This window comes from Macaca nemestrina, chromosome 1 (genome assembly GCF_043159975.1).
Source record: "Macaca nemestrina isolate mMacNem1 chromosome 1, mMacNem.hap1, whole genome shotgun sequence".
Taxonomy (NCBI): Eukaryota; Metazoa; Chordata; class Mammalia; order Primates; family Cercopithecidae; genus Macaca; species Macaca nemestrina.
The window spans coordinates 39,120,040-39,147,756 of NC_092125.1; the positions used below are offsets into that span (position 1 = coordinate 39,120,040).

Genomic DNA, 27,717 nt, shown 5'->3' on the forward strand with positions numbered 1-27,717 from the left:
CTGCTGTCCACTGTGATAATCATGTGCTCACTGAGTGCTGGAAATGGAGCACATGTGACTGAAAAACTGAATGTTTTACTTTATTTTATTTTAATTCATTTAAACTGCCCCAGGTGGGTACGGCTGCCACATTGGGCACCACAGCTTTTGATGCAAGGAGTCTGGTTCCTTAGTGACTGGATGGAGCAGAATTTCCTGTTTACTTGCACTGCACAGTGAAGTACATGAGAAACCAGTACGGTGTTAAGACACCAAGATGCAGTATCTATGCCATAAAGTGAGGGATACCTGCTGATTCACCTATACTAAAAATTCATATAGTATACATCTTCAGCTGGGTACCAACGTGGCTGGACAAACCCAATATCTAATATCAAATCCAATTATCCACTGTCATTCTTAGAAGGAAAATCTAAACTTCTTTTGCCTCTCTTGAGTTCCCAATCTTTCTTCACCCTATTTTATTGGGGGAAAAAAAAATGGAGGCCCCCCAAGCAGGCACTACTTCCTTTTTCCATGTAGGGTAGCAGAGTGAACTCAGGGTTCTGTTTTCCCCTCCATCATAACTCACTGTGTGACTCAGGCAAGTTACATCTCTTCTCTGATTGTTGGCTTTCTCATCTTTAAAGGTGCGATTTCTGGTTTTGGTTATTTTTCTAAAATGCTCTTTTCAAATATTTGCTCTCTCTCTGCACCCTTTGTGCTTCTCCTCCTATCTTGGACGGGACGATCCTCACTCCTGGTGTTCCTGGTACAAGCCCCTTCCAGACCCTGCTGTGTTCCATTCTGCCCTGTCTTCAGCCTTAGAAATCTTTCCTGCTTTCCTGCCTGTTTCCTCTTTACCAATGATTAAGCCCATTCCTGCTATCACTACTGCCTCCCATTTCACTCACCTTCACCCTTTCCAGCCTAGATTTTGCACTGATGTCTCTGCAGAGATGGATTTTAGGAATATCACTGTAATTACCCTCCCTTCAGCTTACAAAGGGTGGGCTCTGGGGACAGGGTGAGTCTCTCCTGTCTGAGCAGAGAAAGACACTTAATCCTGTTGCACGGCTCTTCTCCCTTCATCTATAAATTCTAGACTCTTACCTCCTACACTGCCAGGGTGTCATGAGAATTAAAAGTTTGTAAATTGCCTTGAGTTCCTCGGAGATAGCTAGTGAGTGCAAGGAATAAAAATCATTTCATATAAAGCTGTTGAAAAACAGGCAGTGAACTGGTTCACAGTCTCCCCCATTGGGTTATGATTATGAATGTCTCTGATGGAATATCACATTACGGCAGGACAAGTGATGCCTGTGTTCAGCTGCTAATTGTAATAAAGAGCTTAATTTGCACTTCTATCTATTTTTCATGTCACTGGGTTGGGGAGTGGAGGTGACAGGGATGGGGATATTCAAGGAAGCTTTATAAGCCCATCCTTGAGTTGGTGATGGGGAGATGATTGTTCTAGCATTGTAAACAGTCAAAGCTAGACAGCTTGCTACCATGAACTCTCCAGCTATTCTTTTACTTAATTACTATTGTTTTTCCCATTTCCTAAGGCAGGGACTTTGAATCCATCATTTCTGCACCTACCCCTTCCTTCCTTTTGTTTTCCTTACTTTTATTTCCTTCCCTTCTCCACTTCCTTCCTTTCCTTCCTCTCTCCTCCTCTCCTCTCTTACCTTCCTCCCTCCGTTTCTCCCTTCTTTCTTTCCTTTGTTCCTTTCCTCCTCTCTTTACCTTCCTTTCTTTCCTCTTTCCCTCCCTCTCTTCCTCCTTTCCTTCATTTATTTTACTATTATTCCTCATAATTTTGATGATCTACCATATATATTGGAGAGAGTGGAGATATGGTAGTGAATGAGATAAATAAGATTTTTGTTCTCATGTAATTTGAAAACTATGATGATTGACAACCAACCACACAAGGAATTCTAACAAAGTGTTATTTGTTCATTCATTGTTTCATTCATAAATCATTAAGGAGAGCTTACTATGAGCCAGGCACTTGGGATACATCAGTGAACGACTGACTGATAGTGGGGCTCTGATGGTCAAAGTACAGACTTCTCTGAGAATGGAAAGCAAGAGACCTCTTCTTATCCAAGGGGTCAGGAGGGACCCCAGGGAAGGGATGCTTTGATGGTGAGAAGTTAGCCTGGCAACAAAAGGGGCAGGGGAAGTGTTCCAGCTAGCTGCTGAAGGGAGCAGCCTGTGGAAGGTCGGCAGGAAGCTCACTCAGTGTGGCTGGCGCACATCACGTGTAAGGTCAGAATGGCAAAAATGAGTCCTGAGAGCAAGGCAGGGGCTGATCCCCAAGGGCTGTCTGAGCCACAGTAGGCAGTTTGAGGTTTATTCTAGGTCATCTGAAGGACACTGAAGGGGGTGAGGACAATCAGGATCAGAGCCTTCCAATGAAACTTTCTGCAGTGATGGAAATTGGTCTCTGGCCAACATGGCAGCAGCTAGCCATGGAAACTATTTATTGCACACGTGAATTGTGACTGGATAACTGAGGAACTGAGGTTTAAATTGTATTTTATTGAAATGTAAATAGCTCACATGACTAGCAACTAGCATAATGGACAGTACAAATCAGTATAGTCTGCTCATCATATCCAGAATACAATCAAATTCCTCCTGCACCCCCATGTAGGCCCTTCTGCAACTCTTAAGGCTTCCCCAAACACTGAAGCCTCTTGTACTGATTGAATCTCTCGGTTAATTGGGTAACTATATGTGTTCCCATTTCTCCTCAATGAGTGTGCGCACGCTCTGAGTGGGGACCGCTCTTGGGCTTTTGTTTTTGCCCCAGGGCAGGCCACATAGCCTGAGTTCGTTGAATACATTTTGTTCAATCAATTGATTTCTGTTTTCCTTCTTGGGCTGATGGGTAGAAAGTGCAAGGATGCAGATACCAGTGTTGCAGATGGGCTGCCCATGAGGTCTGTGTGCTCCAGCCCTCCGAGAGTACACAGGGGACGTCTGTCCGTGAGAAGCCAAGCCGCGTGGCCTCTGGGAGCCCTTCCAGAGTCTCATTTGCCCAGCCCTTGGGTGTTTCTGTGCTGTGAGTGGGGTGAGGTGGAGGGAGTTCTCAGCTTTCCGGCAGAAAGGCAGGCACCTGTCACCACCCTGAACACTTGGCCTGCTCCTTTGAGTGCTTTACAGGGACAGGAAGCTTGCTTTCCATTCCTGTATTTTCTCTGGACAGTCAAATCACTTTCCCACTGAGGCTTCTAGTTTTAAAACGATTAAAAAAGGGCCTATTTCCATGCTTATGTTTTAGGCTCAGCTAGAGGCATAAAGGGAAATATCCTCATAGTAATTGCTCTGAATGGATTTGGGGGTAATAGATGATCTGCCTCTTCCCCAGCTCCCCTCAGCCACAGGAACCAAAGGTGTATGGAGCTCCTGCCCCGAGGGAGAGCTGCTGCTCAGTGCATTGTTTTGTGTGGCAGCAGAAGGCCCATGACACGGTGCCCAGGGCTCGTTCTCTCACTGGAAGCACAGATGGTGTCGCCCCGTTTTCAGAGTCCACGGAGACTGCAGACGTGGTAATTTTAGTGTTGGAACAGGGATCCTGCCCTGGCAGAGTCTTGGTTCCTACTTGGGGAACGTATTTTCGTAGAATAACAGACTTTCAAATGTAATTTAGTCAGTGCTTGCGTTTTCTGTGTCCTTTTCTGGTGGTTGTCACTTGCAGCGATGTGGACTACATTACCATATGAGGCTGCCCTCCTGACCTCAGGACCGCTAACTCTTGCAACACACTTCCCTAGGTTGAGCTAAAATCTGCCCTTTGTAGTGTTCACTCCTGGGTCCCAACCTTCCCCCTGGGGACCCTATAAAGCAAGCCTGATCGTTCCTCCTTCATGTGAACACCCACTGGTATTTGATGAAAGGTAAGAGTTCCTTCAACAGTTTCTCTGAGGATAAGGTCTCAATTCCTGTGGTCACCTTGGCTGATAGGCATTCGTTTCTCCCCAGAGAGTGGAGCACCCAGCAGTGGTCTTAGCAGAGCAGCCAGAGCACGGCCATCGCTGGAAGTTCCACTCCTTTGACACAGCCTAAGAGAACCATGGGAGACTACAGAGCTCCAGTTATTCAATGCTGCTTATCTGCGGTAACGTTCTAGAAGGTCGCTGTGAACCCTCAGTTAGCCTATGCTGAGCCATTGCTCCTAGACAAAGAGGAAATGCAGTCATATGTCAGTTAATGACAGGGATACATTCTGAGAAAGGCATCGCTAGGTGATTTTGTCATTGTGCGTGCATCACAGATATACAAACATAAATGATATAGCCTATTACATACCCAGGCTATATGGTGTAGCCTATTGCTCCTAGGCTACAAACCTGTATGGCATGTTACTGCACTGAATACTGTAGGCCCTTGTAACACAATGGTAAGTATTTGTGTATCTAATAAACATATATAAGCATACAAAAGGTACAATAAAAATATGGTATGGGCTGGGTGCGGTGGCTCACGCTTGTCATCCCAGCACTGTGGGAGGCTGAGGTGGGTAGATCACCTGAGGTCGGGAGTTTGAGACCAGCCTGACCAACATGGAGAAACCCCATCTCTACCAAAAAAATATAAAATTAGCTGGGCATGGTGGTGCATGCCTGTAATCCTAGCTACTTGGGAGGCTGAGGCAGGAGAATCACTTGAATCTGGGACGCGGAGGTTGCAGTAAGCTGAGATGGCGCCATGGCACTAAAAAAAAAAATGGTATTATGATCTTATGGGAGCATCGTTGTATATGCTGTCCGATATTGATGGAAATATTGTTTTGTGGTGCATGACTGTATAGGGTTAGGTTCTGTGAGCCTCTGCTTACAACATTTTCATCAAATGATCAATCCATAAGCTTGTTTCATGTATGTTTTTGTTTAAAGACATCTTCTTTAATATACATTGTTGATTCATTAGCATTGAACTCTCAGCCAACAGCCCTATAGCTCATGCCTGAACCAAGCTTATGTAACACGTATATTTTCTCCGTGAGGCACATTGCAGCTTTCTTGCACTTAGGAACACTAGACAGCACTCAGTACTATGTTTGGGGCCATTTTAACAGCATCATCACCAACAGAAAGTGCAAAAATGCAAAAATCATGGCACTAAGTAGACTACAAAAGGGAACCTTGTGTACAGCATGAGAGCTGAAACAAGAAGACATCATGTTACCTGTCTGAATTCAACTGGGAAAGAATGTGACTAATTTTTTGCCACCCTGCATAGGTCCACAGATGAGCTGTGAGTGTTGGTCTTGGGGTTACAAATCAATGTTAGTGAGCAGGTTAATTCACAAGTACAGAATCTGTACTTAATGAGGATGGACTGTACCATGACCCTAAGGAAGTGGAAAAAATGGAGGTTGGCTTCATGCAGAGATGTGGAGAATAGTGCCACAGCAGCAATTTCATGCATGCATGTGTCGCAGGGAGGTCCCATGTAGTGGCCTGTGTCTGTGTGTGTTTTACTTTTGGTCCCGTGTCCTCAGATGGACTCTCAGCTCCAGCAGAACAAGCCTCTCATTTCCATCAGCCATGTCTGGCACAGTGTTTCACCCAGAGTGGCACTTGCAGATCTTTGTCACTGAGGCTGCTGAGGAGGAGATCAGTGCTGATTTAGAGCAGAAGGAGCTGAGGGAGAGAATGAAATGCGACAAGGGATGTGCATAGGTCCTAAGAGATACTTCAAGTGAAGACACAGAGGTTTAGGTTAATTCGTAAAATCAATGAAGAGGTAGTGGAAGGAAGTGAAGGAGGAGACTGACATGGCTGCACCCACAAGAAAGATGATTTTAGAGGAGGCTGACTGTGCATTGGCATGGGACTGGTGAGAAGCTTGTGTTCCTTTTCCCAGGAAGGGCTTTCCTTGTTGAGAGCACGAGACCTTCGCTGCCGTGTGAATGATCGCTGCTCTTCGTAACAGTGCCTCTGAGCCTAGGCAGGGCTATGTGTCCACTGTTCAGATGAGCAAAGTGGGAGGGGGCTTAAGCCGCCTTCCCAAGGGAACAGAATCAGTGATGGCGCCAGGGTTCCCACTGTTGCTAACCTGACCACCTTAGGAGGGGCTTCTACTGAAGGCAGTGATCACCCAGGAGAGGAGAGGAGATACCTTTTTTTTTTTCTTTCTTTTTTTTTTAAATATGAGGTTAGGAAAGTGAAAGAAGTTGAGAGAACCTATAAAAGGAGAGGTGTTGTTTTTGTTGCTTGGTCATGACAGCTTGATTCAGTTTGGTAGACATTTGTTGAGCTTCTGCGTGTCCTTCCTGCCACAAAGGATAGAATCATGGGCTGGACAGAGAAGAATTCTGGGCATGGAGGTCAGTGACAGCTGCCTGTAAGTAGGAGAGTGGGTTTAATCCATAAGTCAGGGAAGTACATCAAGGACTGGTAGCGAGGGCTCAGAGTGGTTGCTGAAAGCCATATGCTTTTGTGTAGTACGAGGCTTGAGCCTGAAGTCTGTTGCCTAGAGATGATTCTGTTCTGTTAGGCTGCCAGCTCAGCTCTTTTGCCCTGTGGCTCAACATCCATAGGTGCTGCGGAGGTCAGAGAGTTGGTGATACGGTGAGCTGTAACACATGGCACGCTAGCAGGGGAAAAAGGTCAAATGGACATGTAACTGTATAATTATAGTGTGTCTCCAGTGCTGTGTGATTACAAAGGAGGCAGAAATTGCTTCCTGTTGGAAGGTTGCCCAAGGCTTCATGAAGGAGATGATTGATGTGCTGATTGGCCGCCAAACTGCCCTTGCCCTTACCTTTCCATCTCTGTACTTTCCACCCAGTTACTTGAGCCAAAAATCTAGAAGAGTCATCACCAATTCTCTCCTTTTCTTAATCTTCCCCACATCCAATCTATCACCAAATTGCTTAGCTTCTGTCTTAAAAATAGAGCTCAACTCTTTCAATTTTACTCTTTATTCATTGCCACCACTGGACCCCCGGTCACATCACCTGTGGCTGCGACTACTGAAAGAGCCTCACCTAAGGGTGGCTTAAAATTCTACTCATTTTCCTCTTTTATCAGCAGTTTTTGCAGCGGCCAGAGTAATCTCTCAAAAAATAATCCAAGATCCTGCCACTCCCCTGCTCAAAAACCTTTGTAGATTTCTGTATTAGTCAGGATCCAGCTCTGAAACAACTTTAGGTATTTCAAGCAGGGAATATTAATACAAAGATTTGGTTGCATAGGTACAAATAGAGATGGAAGGCAACCCAGGGCAGGCAGCCGTTACCACCTTTACACTGGAGGCACCCGAGCCCTGGAACCTGGAACTTACTCAACCATGGTGAGTCCTGCCTGGGGGTAGCTGGGAATTCAAAGGGAGGGGCTGTCTGGGTGGAAGCTGCAGTGGCAAAGGAGACACCGCCACGGCCAACGAATGCCAGCTAGAGCCAAGAGGGAGAGGGGAAAGACTCTGGCTTCTCTTTTCTTTCTTTCTTCTAGTCTCCCCCTGCGGCCTCCCAGTGGTCAAACCCTGCCAGAGCCAGTTCTCTAGGGAGTCTGGGGAATGCTGAAGGGTGGAAACAGATGTGACAGGAGTGCGGTGGAGTAAATTTCAGGCACTGGCGGAACTATTTATGCAGACTGGGTTTGGCTCCTAGGTGGAGTAGAAGGCTGTTGGATTTGTCTGTCAGAAAGTACCACAGCACAGGAATCTGCTCTGCCATTCCAGATCTTCTCTCTGTCTCTGTCTGTCTCTCTCTTTCTCTCTCTCTCTCTATCTCTGTGTGTGTGTGTCTGTGTGTGTGTGTGTGTGTGTGTGTAGTGGAGGGATAGACCTCTTTTGGGCCAGGGATTCGTGAATGAGGAAGAGCTTCTCTTGGCCTCTTGTTGAGCCTGGGAGGACAAGCACAGAATATTCTTACGAGCAGTCTGTGGCACATTGGCACAGAAAGTGTAAGGAACAGGCAGTTTGGTACCTCCAGAATATAATCCCAGTGTCTTTTAATCTGGCATCAAAGCCTTCTAGGATCTCATCCAATCTTACCTTCCATGTTTCTCTAACTGGAATATTTTTCCTGACGCTCAACTCAAGACTTACTAATTTCACCCTCCATGCCTTTGTATGCCTTCATTCAATTCCTATCATTCTTCAAGAATGGTTCAAACCTCACCTCTTCCAGGAAGCTTTCCTGGTTTCCTCCAGCACTCAGCGATCTTGCTTTCCTTCTTACAGCTCCTAAGAAGGTTAAGGTTGCTTTTACTACTTGGTAAGATCACAGTTTTGCCAAAGAAGGATAGTTTACCTCTCCAAAAATATTTCAGGCTCTTCCGTGGCCAGGGCAGGGAGTCACTAAGTCTTTGTATTCACCAGAGATGTCATCACTGTGTGCAGGAACACAGTGGATGCCTGACCAACATCTGTGGAATGGAAATGTATTCAGTCCTAAAGATCAAGTAGTCAGTGTTCAATAAAACAAAGGAGAAGCAGCTGAGCAGATAGAAATGTGTGATCAGTGATCTTGCAACCCCACAAAAAGGTGCTTTAGAAATAAGACAGAGCAATACAGTCATTGGAACCAAATGTGAGACTGTGACTCATGAAGAGAAAGGAGGCTGCCCCTAATTAACAGGAAGCTGGAAAAAAAGACAGTGGCAAGCGAGAGGCTGAGATGGGGAGCAGGCTGAGGAAACTTAGCATGAAGGTATTGTGTGATGTTGGCAATTTTGAAATGTTATGTTTAGCAATGAGAAATACATAACTGATCTAGAGGAAAATGTAGGGCTGTTTTTTCAGGGAGGTAAGAATGAGATCTGTGAAATGATAAGGAGTTAATTGCAGATATCTGTGTTGGAAGTTATAATGTCAGTTTGCCAATGCAGGCATTGCCATGAGTATAAATGGATTTTCTTTGTGGAGTGCTGGAGGCATAAACAGCTGCAGGTGTTGTTTACATGTTCCACATGCTTTCATGCTGAAGTGTGCTTATCAGCTAAATGCATGCTGTGGGAGAAGACTGCCGGGGTTCAAATCCTGGCTCTACCAATGACCAGTTATGGGATTTTAGGAAAGTTGATAAACCTCTCTGTGTCTCAGTTTTCCTCATCTGTAAGATGGGGTTAATAACAGTACCTTCCTTACAGTGTTATCATAAGGATTAAACGAGATGTAAAGGATTCAAGAGTGTCTAGCTCATTGTAAAAGCTGATAGGATGTTCGTTATTATTACCATTAGTTGTCTTTTATGTTTTCTTCAAGGCTTTGAGGATGGAACTGATGGAGGGGCAGGTGATCTTTTCTTTTCTTTTTTTCTGACACAGGGTCTCCCTCTGTCACCCAGGCTGGAGCGCAGTGGCATGATCTTGGCTCACTGCAAGCTCTGCCTTCTAGGCTCAAGCTATCCTCCTACCTCACATCCTGCGTAGCGGGGACCACAGGCACGTGCCATCAGGTCCAGCTAATTTTTTGTATTTTTGGTAGAGACAGACTTTTGCAATGTTGCCTAGGCTGGTCTTGAACTCCTGAGCTCAGGTGATCTACCTGCCTCAGCCTCCCAAAATGTTGGGATTACTGGCGTGTGCCACCGTGCCTGGCCAAGAAGGACTATGATCTTTTCTGATGGGGGCAGTGAGTACTCATTTGGACTCAAGGCCTTAAAAACCATTACATTTCAAATATTTGGAAAAACGTTTGCAATTTTCAACAAGCAGGTACCAAGAACCTCTTCCTGGGTTTGTGCGTTTGAAGAGCAGCTGGGGTTATGTTGTGTGACTGTCAGCCACTGTGGGACTGAGTGGGACTGAGTGCCTGAACCTGGGGATAGCCAGAAAAGTAGGGATTGGCTGCTGGTCTCTAGACAGGGCCTGTAAGGGATCCTGCAAGAGTGTGATGTGGTGACTTCTGTTGGCCAAAGGTGGCTTCTCAGGGGACGGTTGATTGCTGACTCAGTCCAGGTGCACGGAAGGTGCTTGACACAAGAATGGGAAGAGCAGTGGGGGAGTTTACGTTATTGCCAGCCAGACCTGGGTTCAAATCAGAGTTTGCCTTCTCACCACTTATGTGACTTTTGGAAACCACTTAGCATCTCTGAGCCTTGTAAAATGGGAGGTTTAAATAAGATAGCATATTTAAAGTGACTGGCACATAGGAAGACTGAGAAATGTGAATTGCCTTTTCTCAGTTTCTTCATCTGTAAAATTTGGATAATACAGAATATTTTGTGAGGCTTTTGTAACAATTTCAGATAACTTATTCATTCACTAAAATATTTTTAGTGTTGCCTACATGCCAGAAATCCTTAAGGGCTTGGGGTATCTCATCAAATAAAATGGACACAGATACAGGCCCTTTTGTAGTTTAGATTTCAGCAGGGAAAGATAGACAATACACTAACATAAACAAATACAGCTTCTAGTGTGTTGAAAGATGATAAGTGCTATGGGGGAAAATAGGATAAGGGGGCTCAGGAGTGCTGAGGGTGGGGTAGTATGAAGGATTCTACAGGATGGCTAAGACAGGCCATCATTATTAAGGTGATACTTGAGCAAATATGTGAAGAAGATGATGGACTTACCCAAATGATATTTAGGGGAAGAGCATTCCAGACAGAAGAAACAGTGAGTGCAAATGCTGTGGGAGTGAGCCTGGCATGTTCCGAGAGCAACACGGAGGCCAGTGTGGCTGGAGCAGAGGAAAGAGAGACTAGAAGGAGATGGAGTCTGGGAAGTAACAGGAAGCCAGGTGGTGCAGGGCCTTGCTGACCACTGGGAGGCCAGCTGTGGCTGTTACTCTAAGTGAAAGGAGGGTACATTGCAGGATGCTATGCAGAGAGGAATGATGTGCTCTGCCTATTTAAGAGGCTCACACTGCACATTGGCTGCTGTGTTCAGAATAGAGTGTAGAGGGTTAAGGGTGGAAATAGGGAGACCAGTTAGAAGGTTGTTGCTGTGTCCAGATGAGAGATGATGGTGGCTTGGCCCAGGATGGTAGCAGTGGATGGTGAGAAGTGACTCGATCTTTTTATATATCTTGTAGGTAGATTCAATAGCATTCACTGATGATTGGATATGGGGAATAAGAGAAGTACAGGAGTCAAGGACAGCCTGGGCAACCAGAAGGATAGAGCTGCCATCAATTCAGAAGGAGATTGGGAAGCAGGCTTGGATGGGAAAAGTTAGGAATTCACACTTGAGCCTGTTGAATTTGAGTTGTATGTTAAATATCCAAGTAGAGAAGTCATGGAAGCACCTGGTTATATGAGTCAGAAATTTGGGAGAAAGATCTGAGCTGAGATATACATTTTGAAGTTGACAACGTATATGGTAATTAAAGTCACCCGAGTACATGAGGTCACCAAGGGAGTGAGTGGAGACAGGAGGGAAAAGGACCAGCAGCCTGAGGGCCTCCAGCTTAAAGAATCAAGGCAGAAGAAGAAGAGCCAGCAAAGGAAGTTGAGAAGCGATCCATGAGGTCGAAGGAAAACCAGGAGACTGTGATGTCATGGAAGCCAAATGAAGAAAGTGTTTCAAGGGGGGCAAGAGTGATCAATTGTGTCAAATAATGTGATGAGTCAAGTGTATTAGCTATCTATCATTGTATAACAAATCACTCAAAAACTTAGCAGCTTAAAACAACAAAAATTTATTATCTCACAAAGTTTCCAAGACTCAGGAATCTAGGAGTTGATAAGGTGGCTAGTCCTGACTCAAGATCTCTTGCAGGTTGAAATTAAGTTGTTAGCTGTGGCAGCAGTCATCTCTAGGCTCAACTGGGGCTAAAGAATCCCATTCCAAACTCGCTCTTGCAGTTCTTGGCAACCCAGTTCCTGGCCATGTGGGCCATCTGAGTGGCTTCCCCCAGAGCAAGTGGCCCAAGAGGAAGACAGACTGCAGGAGAGCACTCCAGACAGAAGCCACAGTCTTTTGTACCTAACTGTGGAAATGTCATGCCATCACTTCTGAATGTTCTTGGTTACATAGACCAGCCCTGGTACAGTGTGGGAGGGGACCACACAAAGGTGAGCATCCCAGGAGGTGGGGTCATCTTGGAAGCTGGCTACCACATCAAGCATGACAAGAACTGGTCACTGAGTTTAGCAATGTGGAGGGCATTGATAATCTTAACAAAAGCAGTGGGGAGAAAAGTTTGATCAAAGTTGGTGTAAGAAGGGATGAGAGGAGGAGAACTGAGACAGTGAATATAGATGACTCTTTTGAAGAGTTTGCCACAGAGGGGAACAAAGAAATCAGGTAATAGTTGGTGAAGGAAGTGGTTTTTCTAAGATGAGAGAAAGAACAGTATGTTTGCACGTTGATGGGAGTAATCCAACGCGGAAGAGAAAGGTAACTGCTGGAGCATGGTCCTGAGTAGAACACTGTGGAATAACATAGAAACAGAGCTCCACTCAACCCAGAATAAATAGTTTATGCTAAAACAGATAAAATTGCCCACTACATTCTTTTATAGACAAGAGGTATCAGATCTCAAGAGTTTAAGGAAAAGAAATTACAGGAGAGAAATCTTAAAATTGAGAAAATTCTTTCCATTAACTAATTCTTCTTCTGGGACTTGGGTAAAGACTGGAGCTACTTTATTTTAGGAGTAGAACACATCTGTCCAGCCTGCAGAAGATGCCTGGTTTGAACACCTCTGTAGCGAACCTGGCCAATGGAACAGCTGGGACTCCCTTGCAAGCTGCAGACCTGGGAGGGTCAAGAGCATCAGTCCCCACTGATGCCTCCCATGCTCCCAGCAGGCCTCACATTATAGAATGCTCTCCTATTACTATGTCTCACCACAATCAAGGTGGATGGGAATTCTGTCCTGAACCCTTAAGAAACCCAGGCCCTTGCCTGGGTGAGTTTTTTGTTTGTTTGTTTGTTTGTTTGTTTTTGAGATGGAATCTCACTCTGTCACCCAGGTTGGAGTGCAGTGGCATGATCTTTGCTTACTGCAACCTCTGCCTACCGGGTTCAAGTGATTCTCCTGCCTCAGCCTTCCAAGTAGCCGGGATTACAGGCGTGCGTCACCACACCCGGCTAATTTTTGTATTTTTAGTAGAGACGGGGTTTCACCATGTTGGCCAGGCTGGTCTTGAACTGACCTCAAGTGATCCGCCTGCCTCAGCCTCCCAAAGTGCTGGGATTACAGGCATGAGCCGCTGTGCCTGGCCAGGGTGGGGGGTTTTAGCCTCTCACTGAGGTCACTAGGAAGACTCCAGGATAAAGGAAGAAAGTGAGAAAAACTTTTGAATGGACTACATCGGTGATGCTTAGAATCCAGCTCCAGGACCTGGTGTCCCTCCCTCTCATCCCGTCTTGTCCTTCCCTCTCCCTGCTGAGCTCCCCAGCCCTGGGGCTTCCACATGCAGCCCTTATCCTTCTTGTACTCCAGTCAGTTCTCACTGGCATTCTCCTGGTTCTCAAAATGCTTTTACCCTATTGGCTAGGGCAAAAAATGACCTGAGAGATCCTGGACACTCTTCTAGCAACTGTGCCAGAGCTGGTGGCCATTGCCTTTTTGCAGAGACAGATGCTCCTGTAACAGGAACAAATCAATTAGCCAGCCTGCTGCTAATGTGCAAATGTCACCTTATTAAGCTAGTGTCTGCCTGGGTAAGCCGCCTCTTTCTCCTGTCCCCACTCTGGAGCTCAGCCCTCCGCTGTTGCTTCAACCTCTCTCTCTTCTGAGGTCAATTGTAAAATGAAACTGCTGTCATCTGAACATCTATGAAAGCCACATGCTCTACCCAGATGCCTTGGCTGAGGGGAGGGGCAGTTTAATTTCCCTTCCTTCTCCAAGGAGTCTTGACGTGCAAGGACCAGCTCTCCCTTTTCACCATTTCCAGAAAAACAGAAACAAGGCAAAACAAAATAAAAACAAAACTTTGGCACCTATTTTTGGTGCCAAAACCTTACATTAGATTAAGATCACATCAATTTCTTCCATAAGCTTTGTAGCTTAGGACGTGCATGCTCACACTTTATCTTATTTAACCCTCATAATAAATCTATTGGAGGAAAGAACAATTATCTCCATAGAACAGATGAGAAAACTGAGGCCCAGAGAGGTTGGCTGACTTGCTCAAGGATATTAAGCCAGTAAATGGCAAAGCCAGGGCTGGAAGAAGGGCAAGAAGGGCCAGAAAAGCTGATTCAAAGTGCAGGAACTCTGTAGGCACCTCCTGGCTGCTAGAGCAGGGCATGCGGAGTGCCCTCCCTCCATGAGCTAAAGGAGGACTGGGTTCCATGAAGCACCAGCATTGCTCTGTCACCCCCACCCAACCTGGTCACCTTTCACTATGACCACTTTCCATCCCATGTCACTTTCAGGAACGAGGTCTGAGCAGTGCAACTGGACCTACTATAGACATAGTTTCCACTGGCTTTGACTTCATCAAGCGAAAACCAACACCCCTTTGAAATCTGTAGCCTCGTCCATAAAAATCAGCCTTTCAACTTGAATCAAAAGGCAAAAGGCAATGGAGATCCACTTGGAAACAGAGCTCCCTTCCTCCCTTCCAGGCAATGCTGCTGTGTAGAAGGTCGCTTCAGAAATTCTGTCTACACTATGAGGACATGAATATTAGGGAGAATCTCCTCTGCCTCACATAAGCCTGGGTCCTTCGGTGAGTCCCCCCACCACATCCCCTCAATCCTTTGGTTCTTCCCAGTATTGTGACCTTTCTGTCCTTCCTCTGAAGTTGTAGGAGTTGATTCTTCCCAAAATAACCTGAGTAATGGCTGGCAGGAAAGTTACAATTAGCTTTTCACAGGGAAGAAAGCTCAGAGAGTTTTTTTTTGTTTCTGTTTTTGTTTTTTAAAGGAAAAGAGGTAGAAGGAAAAAAAGAAAAAAGCAAATGAAAAATCTTGTGGTCTTCTAAGCCAATTGAGAAAACACTGAGTTATTTCCGTAGAGCTATTCTGACAGGAGATACATTGATTTTTGGCCTCTCTTCATTGCTTTTATTGCTGATTACATCCTCTTTTTCTAGATTGTCCCAGGTGGCTACAGGTGAATAAATTGCGTTTCCTTACAGACCATTGATTTCTGTGTTGACACACATTGATTTCAGCTCAGAATAAGAAAGATCATCCTAATAGAGCTCTCTAAAGTTGCAATAGTTGCTTGGGTGGTGGCGGAAGGAGGGTGGTAATGAAATAGTGAAATCCCTGTCAACAGAGGTGTTCAAAGACTGAATGACTGTGGAGGGAATGTGGTCGAGCTGACTCCAGCAGGACTAGGATAGCTCAGGGGATCTTTAATGTTCTCACCTCATGTTCAGCATTAACACCTCAGATGACTGTTTAATATTATGTAGATACTACATGCCAGTGAGGACAGTGTTTCCCAAAGTGTCACTTGTTAGATGTTTCCCACAGGGTGGTATGCTTGACGATTTTCTTTGGTGAGGAATTTACTATTAAAATAGTAAAAATGCAATTAGTACAACAAATCACAATTTCATGGATATCATTGCCTGGGATGAAGCTAACAAAACCCATGCCATAGTAATAGACATTTAGACTATAAGAATTACAGGTGAGGCCTTAAGTGGTGACCTTGAACATTTAAGACCTTTATTGCTGAATTTTAGCCCTAACTGTTCTGAAGGATGAATCGTACAGATGACCCAGATAAATAATATGGAATCTGATCTACTGTGGTTCTATGCTGTATCTCAGTGTTCCCCCTGACCCAGGGGTACATTGTGAAGCAGATTTCAATTTGCTTCACAAAACTCAGATTATAAAAATCTAGCATTCATTATTTCCAGAACCTTGCTAGATTTCTGAGTTTCCAGCCACTTTAGTGGAAAACAACCTGATCTTTTTAAATTTATGTTTTACCTTAGTTCTAGCCAGAGATTTTCTAGTTAACTGATGATTTATCATTCCTTTGATTATATATGTCATTCCTTTGATGTATATACAGTCAGTTGTCTGCTACCCCTCCTTTCCTGAAGCTTATGTAGCCTGACGTTGGGGTTGGGCATCTGGGCTGCAGACCCTTTCGGGAGGCTGCAGACTGTCGGTGGCTGCAGGGAAGAGGGCCCTCCTTGTCTGTGGGCATTGACACCTCTCCCCCACCACATCAGTTGCTGAAGCATCCGCATGCCCTACCAAGCCTCTTGTCTCCTGATACATGAACCGTGTCTCCTCCTTGCCCAAGCCTTGAGACCCCTTTAGGACCATTGGCAAGATCCCCGTGCCCCTCTTTGGCTCAAGATTGTGTGCTGAAGACAGGGAATCTTCACAGAGCCTCCTGCACCACTCAGGAGACACAGGAGCTTTAGGGATGGGAAGGGGCCATCTCAGGCCCTCTCTCTCTGCCTCTCCCCAGTCCTGTTGTTCTGTATTTTCCCTTGGGGTACATTGAGCTCCTATTGATCACTTTGCAAAGCTGTCTCTGTCCAGGGTTTGAGAGGGTCACGCTTTGCTGTATTATGGCTGCAATGGCTTCCAATTGGTCTCCCTGCCTCTTCCACTGCTCTCCCACAGTTTGTCCTCACTGGCAGCTACACAGGAGTGTCATGCCTGCTTAAAACCCTCTGAAGGCTTCCCACTTCCCTCAGAGCAAAAGGCAAAGGCCCCCTGTGATCTGCCTCCTAACATTACATCGCTGATATTATCTGCTGCTACTCCTGTTCTAGCCACACTGGCCTCCTTGCTGCTCCTAGCAAGGAACATTCTAGGCATGCTCCCTCATTAGGCCTTTGTGCAGCTTTTTCTGTCTTCCCTATATCAGAATTGCCACTTCCTCACTTACTTCGAGTATGCCGAAATGTCACCTTCTTGATGAGGCCTACTCTGACCACACTGTTTCAGTTGCAGTCCACCCTAACTCCCATCCTTCCTGCCTTGCTGACCCTGACAAGGTGTCTTCACTTAAACACCCTGTCCTCCAGGCAGCCTCCCCAACTCCCCAAGACCCTCTAGGGCCTCCCAGAGAACCTTATGTGTTTTTCCCACTTGAGCACAAATCAAGGTTCATGTTAGAATCTGTTTACTTTTCTGTTTTAAGCTCCGGTGCCTGGCACAATGCCGGGCATGTAATAGGTGCTTATTGTCAATGTATTGAATAAGTAGATGGTTGGATGAATGAGTGAATGACTCAGTTCACTTTGAAAAAAAGCTTTAAGATTGTTGAGGAGATTGGCTAGTAAGGCTTGTAAAACCTCCAGTATGGTGCTTGGCTCAAAAAGAGGAAGTTTATATTTATAATTCATATGATAAAGGAGGGCTTCTTGTCACAGAGCTTCGCTATTGTCTGTGATTCAACTAGTTCCAGTGAAAATTGCACTGATTTTTATATAGGAAACATCAGGCTAAAATGCTTGAAAGATGTGTAGCAGGAGGAAGCGGCAGCCCTCCACTTTGCAGCACTGGGTCTTTCTTATACCCGCTAGCAGACGCCCCTCTTCTTGACTCCTCTTGGAATTACTGCCTGGCTGTTAAGTGGCCCAGCTCCCTAGAACACCAACACCTTAGAGGGGTCCTATTTATGTCAGCGATTTTCATCTCCAATGAAGAACGTGGCCCTGGGGGACTTGTGTTTGGTCTGAGAAGAAGTTGAAGAAAGGTAGGATGGGCCACTTTGGAGCTTGTGTGTGATGATTGATGACCCAGACAATCTCATACTCCCGTTTTGTATCATTATATATTTTCAAAGAAGGTGATCTGCTAACACAGCTAAATGTATACCAATTTTTGTGACCAGATGAGGTATTTCTTATATATAAATTTGCAAATCAGAAAAAATATTCTTTTCAGACCAGTTAACTTCCTTTTTGGATCGAAGAGTAGTGTTGCCATAATCATGGGGGATTTTGTAGAATATTATGGTGAAGACAGGAATTTGGCAACAGCTTGAGGGTGGTGTAAAGACCCTGGCAGCTGGGGGACAGAGGTCTAAGGTGGTGAGCGAGAGCCCAGGGGCCAGGGAAAGAGGTGGGAAGGGTCCCAGGACTCATTTTTCCCGTTCCTCCTAGTTTCCTCCCAGAGCAGAGCCATCACTTGATTCCCATCAGGCAATCACAAGATCACAAAGGATGATCCACCCCTTATTTCCCTTACCTCTTGGGGCAGCCTGAGAGCTTGCTCTGTGATGATGCTGCTTGGAGAGGCCCAGGACTGTTGTGCCAAGCCAGAGCGTATTCCATTCCCATGCAGCGCTGTGCTTAGTTAGAAAGTGCTGCTGACAACAGCTCTGCTTCCTCTACATGGACCTGCTTAAAGACAAGGAGCCAGGCCAGGGGGAGGGGGCAGGTGGAACCTGACACAAACATGCACCTGGCACAAACATGCATGAACTTATTACCCCCCTGCACATACATGTACATATGTACCTGCCATCACTGAAACATACAAACAGTCAGGACAGGACTATTTGAGGGCCCATCCAATTTCAAAGTACAGCCTATACTATCCTTACTTCAACTTCCAGAGAGACGTTGGGTAAGGAATCAGATTTTGAATTCTAGGTACAGTGTTACTAGTTATGTGACCTTAGGTAAGTTTCTGTGCCCTATTTTCTTATTTACTTAATGGGAAAGATAAAAGTACTTACCCAATAGGTTGGTTAATAAACATGAATTTCGGGTCTTGAGTTCAAGAAATGGAACTCATACCATAATGAGAGCCAGCATGGTGCAGTAGATGCAGGCATGGCATTTGGAGTCAGTCGGATCTAGATAAGAGGCTCTTCCATTTAATGACTGTGTGACCATAACCTTGGGAAAATTATTTAATTCTTTTAAGTCTCAGTTTTTCATTTGTAAAATTGAGTTCACAGTAATAGTTATTTCATAAGAATTTTTTGAGAATTAAGTAAAAATTTAAAGGATTTGTTGTATAAAAGCCCCTTATAGTATCTAGTATAAAATTAAAAACCCAATAAATATTAACCATTATTTTTATTGATGATGGTGGTGGAGGTGGTGTCTAGTATGACCCCTCATTCTCATTCTACCCTACTTAATTGCAGAAAGGCCTTTTACATATAATCCAATGCAGTGTTCACTTCCCCACCTCAAACTTACTGCTTGCCCAATTGAACTTAACTTTATTCAGTTTAGATTGAGTCATTTTTCCGTTATTCTGAAGATTGTTAGAATTAGAATACTGACCAAGAATTTTATGCAAAAGTGAAGTCCCAGTGTCCATTTATAGAACATGAACTACAACCAAAAAACAGAGAGAGAGATAAGAAGACTCTCCCTTGCTGTGATCAGAACAATTAAATGGCTTTGTAGACTTGTGGAGTATTTAAAATCTTGTAATTGCGCAGGTGAATATGGGAGCTCCCTCAACTAACGTGCTTTGGGGTGTAAGTAACAGAAAACCTGACTCAAATGGGCTTTGGCCAGTAGGAGCTGTATTGGCTCATATTGCTGGTGGTCTAAGGTGGGGTGGCTTCCAGGTTGATTGAATCTGGGACTCCCTTTCCATTTCTTGTGATTTTCTTGGCCCTCCTCTCCTCCATGTGGCAGGCTTATCCTCAGTTGGCAGTGACGTGGTGGCAGCGGTTTCACAGTTTGCATCTGTGCAGAACCCTGTCCAGAGGCAGAGAGGGACCACTTCTTTTTCTAGCCTTCCCTTAAAAGCTGGGAGATTTTCCCTCCGAAATCCTAGTACATGTTGCCTTATACTTCATTGGCTTTAAATGAGTCACATGCCCTTATCTCAACTAATCACTGGCAAAGGGATGTGGTTACCTTGACTGGATTAGTCTAATTAGAACCCGCCATGGAGCTGGAGCCCATCCCCCAAACTGTATGCATGGTGCATAAGGTTGGGGGATGGAGCGATCTTGAGGAGGTAAACATAGCGCTTACTAGAGTTTTCCTTTTTAGATCATTAGAGAGATGTGGGCACTTTCAATTGGATTGTAATTGTTGGTCTTATCTTATAAGTGCCTTGTGTCTTATTGCAGAACCTCAGGAAACACCAGTCTGTGTTGTGCACCTGGAATTGCCAACATCGTGCTCAGTATGCATTTATTGAGTTAAAAATCCTTTGGGCCACATTATCTCTAGAAATGTGAATTTTGTTCTCAATGAATTCTTTGGCTTAAAAAGCAGGTTAATTATAACATCATTATTGGTAATCATGTGGTAAAATATGTAATAAATGACCAGAAAGAAAAAGCACAAAACAGAATAGTCAGAGGGCACAGAGAAGAGAGTGGAATGAAGAAAAGATCCTAAAAGCTTTCAGAGATCAGATATGCTTTGGAGGCACAGGTATGCCCTTCTTCCATTTCCATCAGCTCCTGTGTATCCAGATCCTAACCCGAGATCTTCCCACTCGTTGTCAAGCTTCTTTGTAACTTCCCACGTGTTTGATCACAGCAGAGGTGTGCACAAAGGCTGGGTTCTGAGATAGGTCAGATGGAATCTGACCAGAAGGGGCCAGACTTGGCAGCCAGATGGGGAACAGTTCAGGCCACCAGCACAGGAGTTCACAACTGGCCAACATGTGAGGCACTTGAGGGCTGTGAGGTGTCCTCCATGAAGACCACATTGTAGGCCCCATATGCCCAGCTTTGGGCTTTGTTCTTGTTTCCCTAGGTGGCAACTCAGACTGGCTCTCCCAGTCCAAATCATGTTCCCTACTTAGAGCTGCAGCATGAGGGGATGCCCCTGGGCTAGTACCTTTGAAAGCCTGTGCTGCTGTTATGACCCTGCTCAGAGAGGAGATTTAATCTGCCAGCACAAACAGTGCTGTCCATAACTTTACTGCAGTAGCAACGTACTCCCTTTAGAAGACAATTACCTCCAAGAAAATCACTTCAAGTAATCTTGGTCTGAGTGGGTGGGAGGGATATTACAAGGCTCTAACTGGAGATCCCCAGTGCTACTGGGATTGATACTTGAGAATGTTTTGATAGAAAAGAGGCTATTGGAGAAGATTTTGCAGCATTGTAGATGCCGTTGTCTGAGCCTGATGCTGCAGTGGTTTGGACAAATACCCTTCAGGGACTATATAGAGGCTTCTGGAAGTTAGCCCCTAGCCCTTCTCTATCCCAGTCTAGGTAACTGTGGAACTTCAATTTGTTTCTCCAAGTTCAAGGGATTGTAGCATTTTGTTTTCTTTCCAGTTATAACTATTACTGACTCCTTGTGCCTTTTCCTTCCAGAGGCTGTCCGAGGAGTAATTTTCTGTCCTAAGTTTTCTACCTCCCTGAAGTTCCTTAGAAAAGTATGGGAAACTGCAAAATATCTTCCCTCCTCCGTACCTGTTTATCTTCCTCCCTCTCTCCACCCCTTACTCCTTCCTTTCATAAGCACTTACTGAATGCTTACAATTGCAGCTGCTGGGGATACAGCAGTCAGTGAAGCAGAAGGTGTTTCTGCCTTCACGTAGCTTCAAGGCTAGCTGGGAAGGGGTAGTCATTAATCAAAGGACTGCAGAAATAAATACTGTCTGTGATGTAAACCTTCTATGTAATTAATGAAGACCCACCAACACTTAATATTTTTGAGGTCTTGTTTTCCAAATCATCAAGATCCTTTGGTATGTTGATTGCCGCAACATTTAGAGTTTCTCCTTTTTCTTTTATGTAAAAAAAAAAAAAAAATCTGATTACCTATCTCTCTACACATTATGATGTAGCAATTTTTTGGCAATCAACTAATTCCCTTCCACAGGTAGAGTGGCCAATCTTCCATGTATTTGACATATTTGTAAGTATTTGCATTTGCATTTGCTTTTGTGATTATAACACAATACAAATAGCAATAGTGTAATAGAGATTGCCAATGCTTATTGATATTGGTTTTCTCCTTTTCTTCCTTGGCATGCATGTGTGCTACATTTCTGCTCTCCTGTGATTAAGCAAGGCCAGGTGACTGAATTCTGGCTAATGGAATGTGGAGAGTTGATACACACCACTTCTAGGCCTTGCTTGTAAGCCTCATGCAAAATCTTTCAAGTGCTTTTTTCTTTTTCTTTGTCTCCCAGCTGGAGAGAAAAAGAGCTTAGGAAGACTCTGAGGTCCGAGGCTTGGGTGTTAGCAGGACCATTTGCCTGTTTTTGTAAATAAAATTTTTATTGAAATACAGCCGTATCCATTTGTTTATATATTGTCTATGCTGCTTTCACACTGAAAGCAGTGTGAAAAGGCAGAGTTGTGTAGTTGCAGCTAAGACCTCATGGCCTGCAATGCCTAAAATATTTACTATCTAACCCTTTAAGAAAAAAATTTGCTGAACCCTTCCCCAGGGGATGGCGGAGCCACTGAATGAAAGGAGCCAGGTTCCCTGAATGACTATGTGGAGCAGTCTCTCTTTTCCATCTTCCAGGGCAACTTGCATCATTAGACAGTGATATTAGAGAGAAATAAGTTTTTATTTTATTAAGCTACAGATATTTTGAGATATTTTGAGGTTGTTTAATACAAACATAAGTTATTTTACATAATAAAAATGGTAGCTAATTTTTATGGCCAGGTGCTGTTCTATGAGCTTCTGTATTTAATTCTCACAACTTTATGATGTATCTACTTTTTTTTTTTTCTCTTTTTTTTGAGATGGAGTCTCATTCTGTCCCCCAGGCTGGAGTGCAGTGGTACAATTTTGGCTCAGTATAACCTCCACCTCCTGTGTTCAAGAAATTCTCTGCCTCAGCCTTCTGAGTAGCTGGGATTATAGGCGCCCGCCAGCATGCCCGGCTAATTTTTTTTGTATTTTTAGTAGAGACGGAGTTTCATATTCTTGGCCAGGCTGATCTCAAACTCCTGACCTTGTGATCCACCCACCTCAGCCTGCCAAAGTGGATGTATCTACTCTTAACGATCATTTTACAGATTAAGATAAGCAAGGCTATGTAATTTGCCCAGGGATTCAGTTGGTGAGAGTGGAGCTGGGATTCATACCTAGCTCCAGAGTTCAGGGTCCTAACTTCTATTTCTTTGCTCTATATTTACCTAACTTACAGTTCCAAGTTCCTCCCCAGACACTATCTTGATTCTTATCATAGGCTTCTGTAGGGCAGGTTAGATTATTATCCTCATTGTTTATGTGAGAAAACTGACCTAGAGAAGTCAAGCTAAAGCTTGCTTGATTAGCAAGTGGCAGAACTGTAACCTGAACCCAGAGCTTCTGATACCGGACTATGGACTCTTTCCACTCCCCCGCGGAGACTCAGGCTGACTTAGTGCACACTCCATATTTGAAGCTGAGTGTTTTCTTTGAGTCCTGGTTTACATTCAGAATGCACCAGCCTGTTAAATTGCTGTTGGACATTAGCCCATCCTTGAACAGTCACCATAACAACATAGGCACGTGGAGAGGAATGTGGGGTGGGCAAAAACTGATGCCAGTCCAGGGCAGAATAGAGCTTTGCAGGGAGTCGGGGTGGGTCAGGGAACTCTTCCTGGGTGTGTTTTGCTATGTTTTTTTCATGATATAGACTGGAAATGGTTGAGAAGGACACTGTTCTAGCGGCTTTTAACAACCTGACTCATCCAGGACAATACCTCTTACCAACTTAGCACAACCTCTCAGGCTGACACACTGCTTTTAGGACAGTGTTTAAAGACATGATTCCTAGGGGGAAAGGGTGGCTATTAACAATGCAGATTCCTGAACCTACCCAAGATCTACTGCATGAGAATCTCTGGAGAGACATTCAAGAATCTGCATGTTTAACCAGCAATGTAGATGGTTCTGATGTACACTAGAGATTGAGAAGAGCAGTCTTAGGAAGTCATGGCAAATGAAAATCATGCCCAGCTTTTACTCCTCCTTTTGTGGCCAGGTAGCAGGCTGGCTCAGCTAAGAAAAATCCCTAGATGAATATTTATTTCTGCACAGGTAATATTTCCTCTCAGAGTAGGCGGGTGAATATGCCGAGTAGGTCATTCCCTGCCATTCCTATTGCTGGGCAGGAAACCCATTTAACTGTATCAGTTCTCTCTCAAGAGAATCATTTTTACAATTAACTCAGCATGATATATAAGTTGTAGAGTATCATATCTAAAAATTCATTTGCATCTTATAACTTTTAATTTCTAACAGGTGGGAATTAGGACATCTTTGCCCTCATCCAGCCCATAGCAGACAGAGGGTACAGAGCCAGGATAGCTCAGAGCCAGCCTGGGGACACTTGTGTGCCTACCACTCACCTCATAGTACTCATCAGTTCCATTTCTGTCCACTGTCTCTTAGCCCATGTGCTTGGTGGTATATGCGTGGAGACTTCTTTGCTGAACTCAGAACTTTCAGGGAATGAAGATAGTAGACTTAGAAAAGCGTAAGTTTCATTGACTTCCTGGTGTATCCGCTTCTCACAAGGTAGTTAGAGGATGCACATGTTCTGGGGGAATCAGAAAGAGAGTGGTGGAGGGGTGGGAATAGGATGGGCATGCACCCAAGAAGAAGAAGATGAATGTCCTCCATGTGGCAGACTCATCTTTAAGGGTCTGAGAGGCACAGATAAGCCAAAGGGGTGCACGGACCATTATTTCTAAAGCAGCCAAAAACAGATGAATTATAAAGTAAAACTCTTGATAGAGTATAAAGGGAAAGATGGTGCAAAAGACATAATATTTCTTCATGGACAAAGATCTTGACTTTGACTCTAGAAGGGTGACAGGGAAGACAATTTCAGAAGCAGGCAGCAGTGTAATTATGAACGCAAGTGTTTTTGGCAGTGCAGGGTGCTTGGGTGGAGGTGGAGGAGGAGAGCCCTTATTCTGCCATCCCACTGTGCCCTGAAAAGCAAGGGAAGGGTTTTTCTGGGGCTGCTGGATTGCACTAAACCCTCTTCCTCCTCAGGATCCCCATAATTTAAAATCACACCCTCTGCCCACTAACCAAACTTAGCAATGAAGAATAAGAAGAGAAGTAGGTAGAAAGCAAGGGTTAGAGTCAGACAGGTGCCCTCAAAGCTTTCATTAGCTCATTCTTGGGCAAGTTTCGCAGAGCTGGTCTTATAACTTTTAATTTCTAAGCAGGCCCTCTTTTCCCTCCATTCAGCTGTGTTGAGTGTGAGCTACAGGACAGCAACTTTGCTCTCAGGCAGCTGCTCACCTGGGTCCACCCCTCGTTGTCTTTTGTAGATCTCCATTTCCTATTTTTGCCTAGTTCTCTGTAGAACCTGCTTCCATGGGCGTAGGCTGAATGACAATAATGGAGTCCAAGAAATGCAGTTGAAAGACCAAAGTTTACAGATAAAGTTTTATCAGAACACAGTCATGCCCACTCATTTACATATTCTCTAGCTGCTTTCATGCTACAACAGCAGAGTTTGAATAGTTGCAACAGAGATTGTATGGCACGCAAAGCTCAAAATATTTATTTTCTGGCCCTTTGCAACAGAGATTCTATGGCGTGCAAAGCTTGAAATATTTATTTTCTGGCCCTTTGCAGTGTTTACCAATCCTTGCTCTAGAGAGTTTTGTACTGGCATTTAAATGCTAGCCTTAAGTAACATATATCACTTCCACTCACAACTCACTGGCCAGAATGGTCACATGGCCCCACTCAACCATAGAGGGCCAGGAAGTACATTCTACCAGGGCAATAATCAGAATATTTGGCAAACAGCACTAATGGTCACCATAAGCACCTACTCTGAGTTGAACTCAGTACTAGGTGCTGGGTATAGAAAGATGAACAAGACAAAATTGTTGATCTCAAGGAATTTAAGGAACGCCAGAATTTGGGGATTGGAGGGGGAAGGCTAAGTATAGATTCAAGTATCCTTTCCTAGAAGATATAGACTAGCTTGTCTGAATTGTTTGAGATCTCAGCTTGGTGCTAGCCAGAACTGGGGACTGGCCGGCTTGGCAAGCAGTGGGGGTGACAGATCCTCCTGATGAACATTTGTATCAATAATAGAAGGGTTGTTTAACAGAAATTCTTAAAGGAAAGATGAGATAATTTCATGTTTTGATATTCACAACATAAAGCCGGAGCTCTGCAGTGCATATTATTGCTGTTGTAATTTTGGCAAAGATGTGACTCAAATTGGCAAAGTGTCTGGGAAGAGGAAATCATGTAAGGAGAGAGGGTGGGATAGGTCAGGAAACAGGTGGGGAGCCAGGTACTGGTGGCCTGGTGAGACCTGGGAGGGTGACCCAGGAGCGTTTGTCACAGAGAGACACGAGGGAAAGGAGGCTGCAGCCAGCAGAGCCTGAGAATTCTTGGAGTTGCTGGAGATGCTAAGGCCTGGGGAGGGAGTGGGAGCAGCAGGGGAGGGGTGTGTGCGTGCATGTGGCAAAGGAGAGACATTTAAACATCGTAGGAATGAAGGATAAATTTAAAATCCCTCAAGGGGAGTTGAGACAGAATGACAACGTGAGGAACATGAATCACTCTTTCTAGGGACCCACCCAGCTGTTGGCATGATTTGGAATACATTTTCTCCTCCTTACCAAGCTCATTCTGGACCCTTTATCTTCCTTCTCCCTGATCCCTTGATCTGGCCTTGGTGGCCAAGTACCTAGTGCTGGCTATCATGTCCTGGGAGGTTCAAGCTCAAAAGCATTGAGGCCTTAGGGTGTGGTGCTGGTAGGGTGAGGAAGACCAGTCCAGATGCTGAAGATGGAGAAGGGGACAAATAGAGAAGGTATTTTAGGGCTCCAGGGACGTCCGAGTCTACTGAATGCTCCCATCAGGCTTTATCATGTATGTGCTAAGATCATCCTCTCATTCAGCCTTTTTGTTTCTATTTGTTATCTAAGCATAATGAGGAGGGGGGCTGGGAGAGGCATTTATGGATTCTGCTTCATGTGGTAGAGACAGTGTGATCAATATAGTGGAGAAAACCATAAGCTAGGACTTGAAATCTGAGTTCTCTCCCAGCTCTGCTTTTTATTGGCAGTATGATCCTGGGTGGGGCTCTCTACTTTTTTGGACCTCAGCATCCATAAATTGATATGGTTAGATCATTAAGATTCCTAACCATTGAAATAGTCTTTGTTTTTGTGACTTGCAATTTGACTTGCAGTCCAACCCAGGGAAGGCGGAGTGGGAGATGTGTCTGGAGGGCAGTGTTCTGGGAGGATGCCACCCTGGGCACCCAGCACAGCTCCCAACATGTAGTGGGTGCTCAACCATCCAACACTGGTTGAATGATCTGGAGGCCAGGGTTCCTCTGAGCGTGTAGAGCATGGGACACTTCTTAGATGCCACTTGTGGTCACTAAGATGTGTAGTTGGGAGGAATTCTGGTTTTGGGCTCCTGGCTAGGAGGGAGGCAATAAGCAGGTATCTTGAAAAGGTGGTAAGTTCAGGCCCTCTCAAGCCACAGGGACTGTCCCCCCAGTACTTAGACCTGCTATGGGGACTAGCAATGTGTGAGTAACTTTTACGTCTCTCATTAAGTTAAACCTTTGCTAATTGGAGCATGTCAAGATCTAGTACCAGCCACCCACCTGGACTGCTGCTTTCACTTGGGCAGGACCATGAGGCGTAAAACAGGGAAAACACCTCAATGGCTTTGGACTCAACCTTTAGGGGTGTAGTAGTGGAGGAGAGGTACACAAAGGAGGAGAGAGGAGTGACCAGGGAGGCAGGAGGAATCCTTTGGTTTCCCTAAATCCTCCCTCATGCATCTGCTCTTCCTTTTGCCTGTATTCTGTTCCTCAACTGGCAAGCTCTGTTTAACCCAGCTCCAGGGTCCTTTCCTTCACAAAGCCCTCCTGACCACCCCCAGCTGGGCTAGGTGCCCCTCTTTTTTTTCTTTTTTTGGGACAGAGGCTGGGCTGGAGTATACTGGTGTGATTTCGGCTCAGTGCAACCTCTGCCCACCGGGTTCAAGTG

The 27,717-nt window shown here is 44.9% G+C and overlaps 1 protein-coding gene across 12 annotated transcripts in view; it reads left to right on the forward strand.

Annotated features, from left to right (window-relative positions):
- The window catches only part of LOC105484537 (calcium voltage-gated channel subunit alpha1 E), a 492,953-nt gene that overhangs the window by 66,065 nt on the left and 399,171 nt on the right, over positions 1–27,717 (forward strand). For 8 of the 12 annotated variants that reach the window (XM_071076614.1, XM_071076570.1, XM_071076609.1 and 5 more), the window contains 2 exons: positions 7,196–7,293; positions 14,280–14,575. The exons of 2 other annotated variants lie outside the window; for them this stretch is intronic. The gene's annotated coding sequence lies outside the window, so the exon portion shown is untranslated. The remainder of the gene's footprint in view (positions 1–7,195; positions 7,294–14,279; positions 14,576–27,717) is intronic. 2 more of the 12 variants (XM_071076587.1, XM_071076592.1) reach the window with 2 other exon arrangements.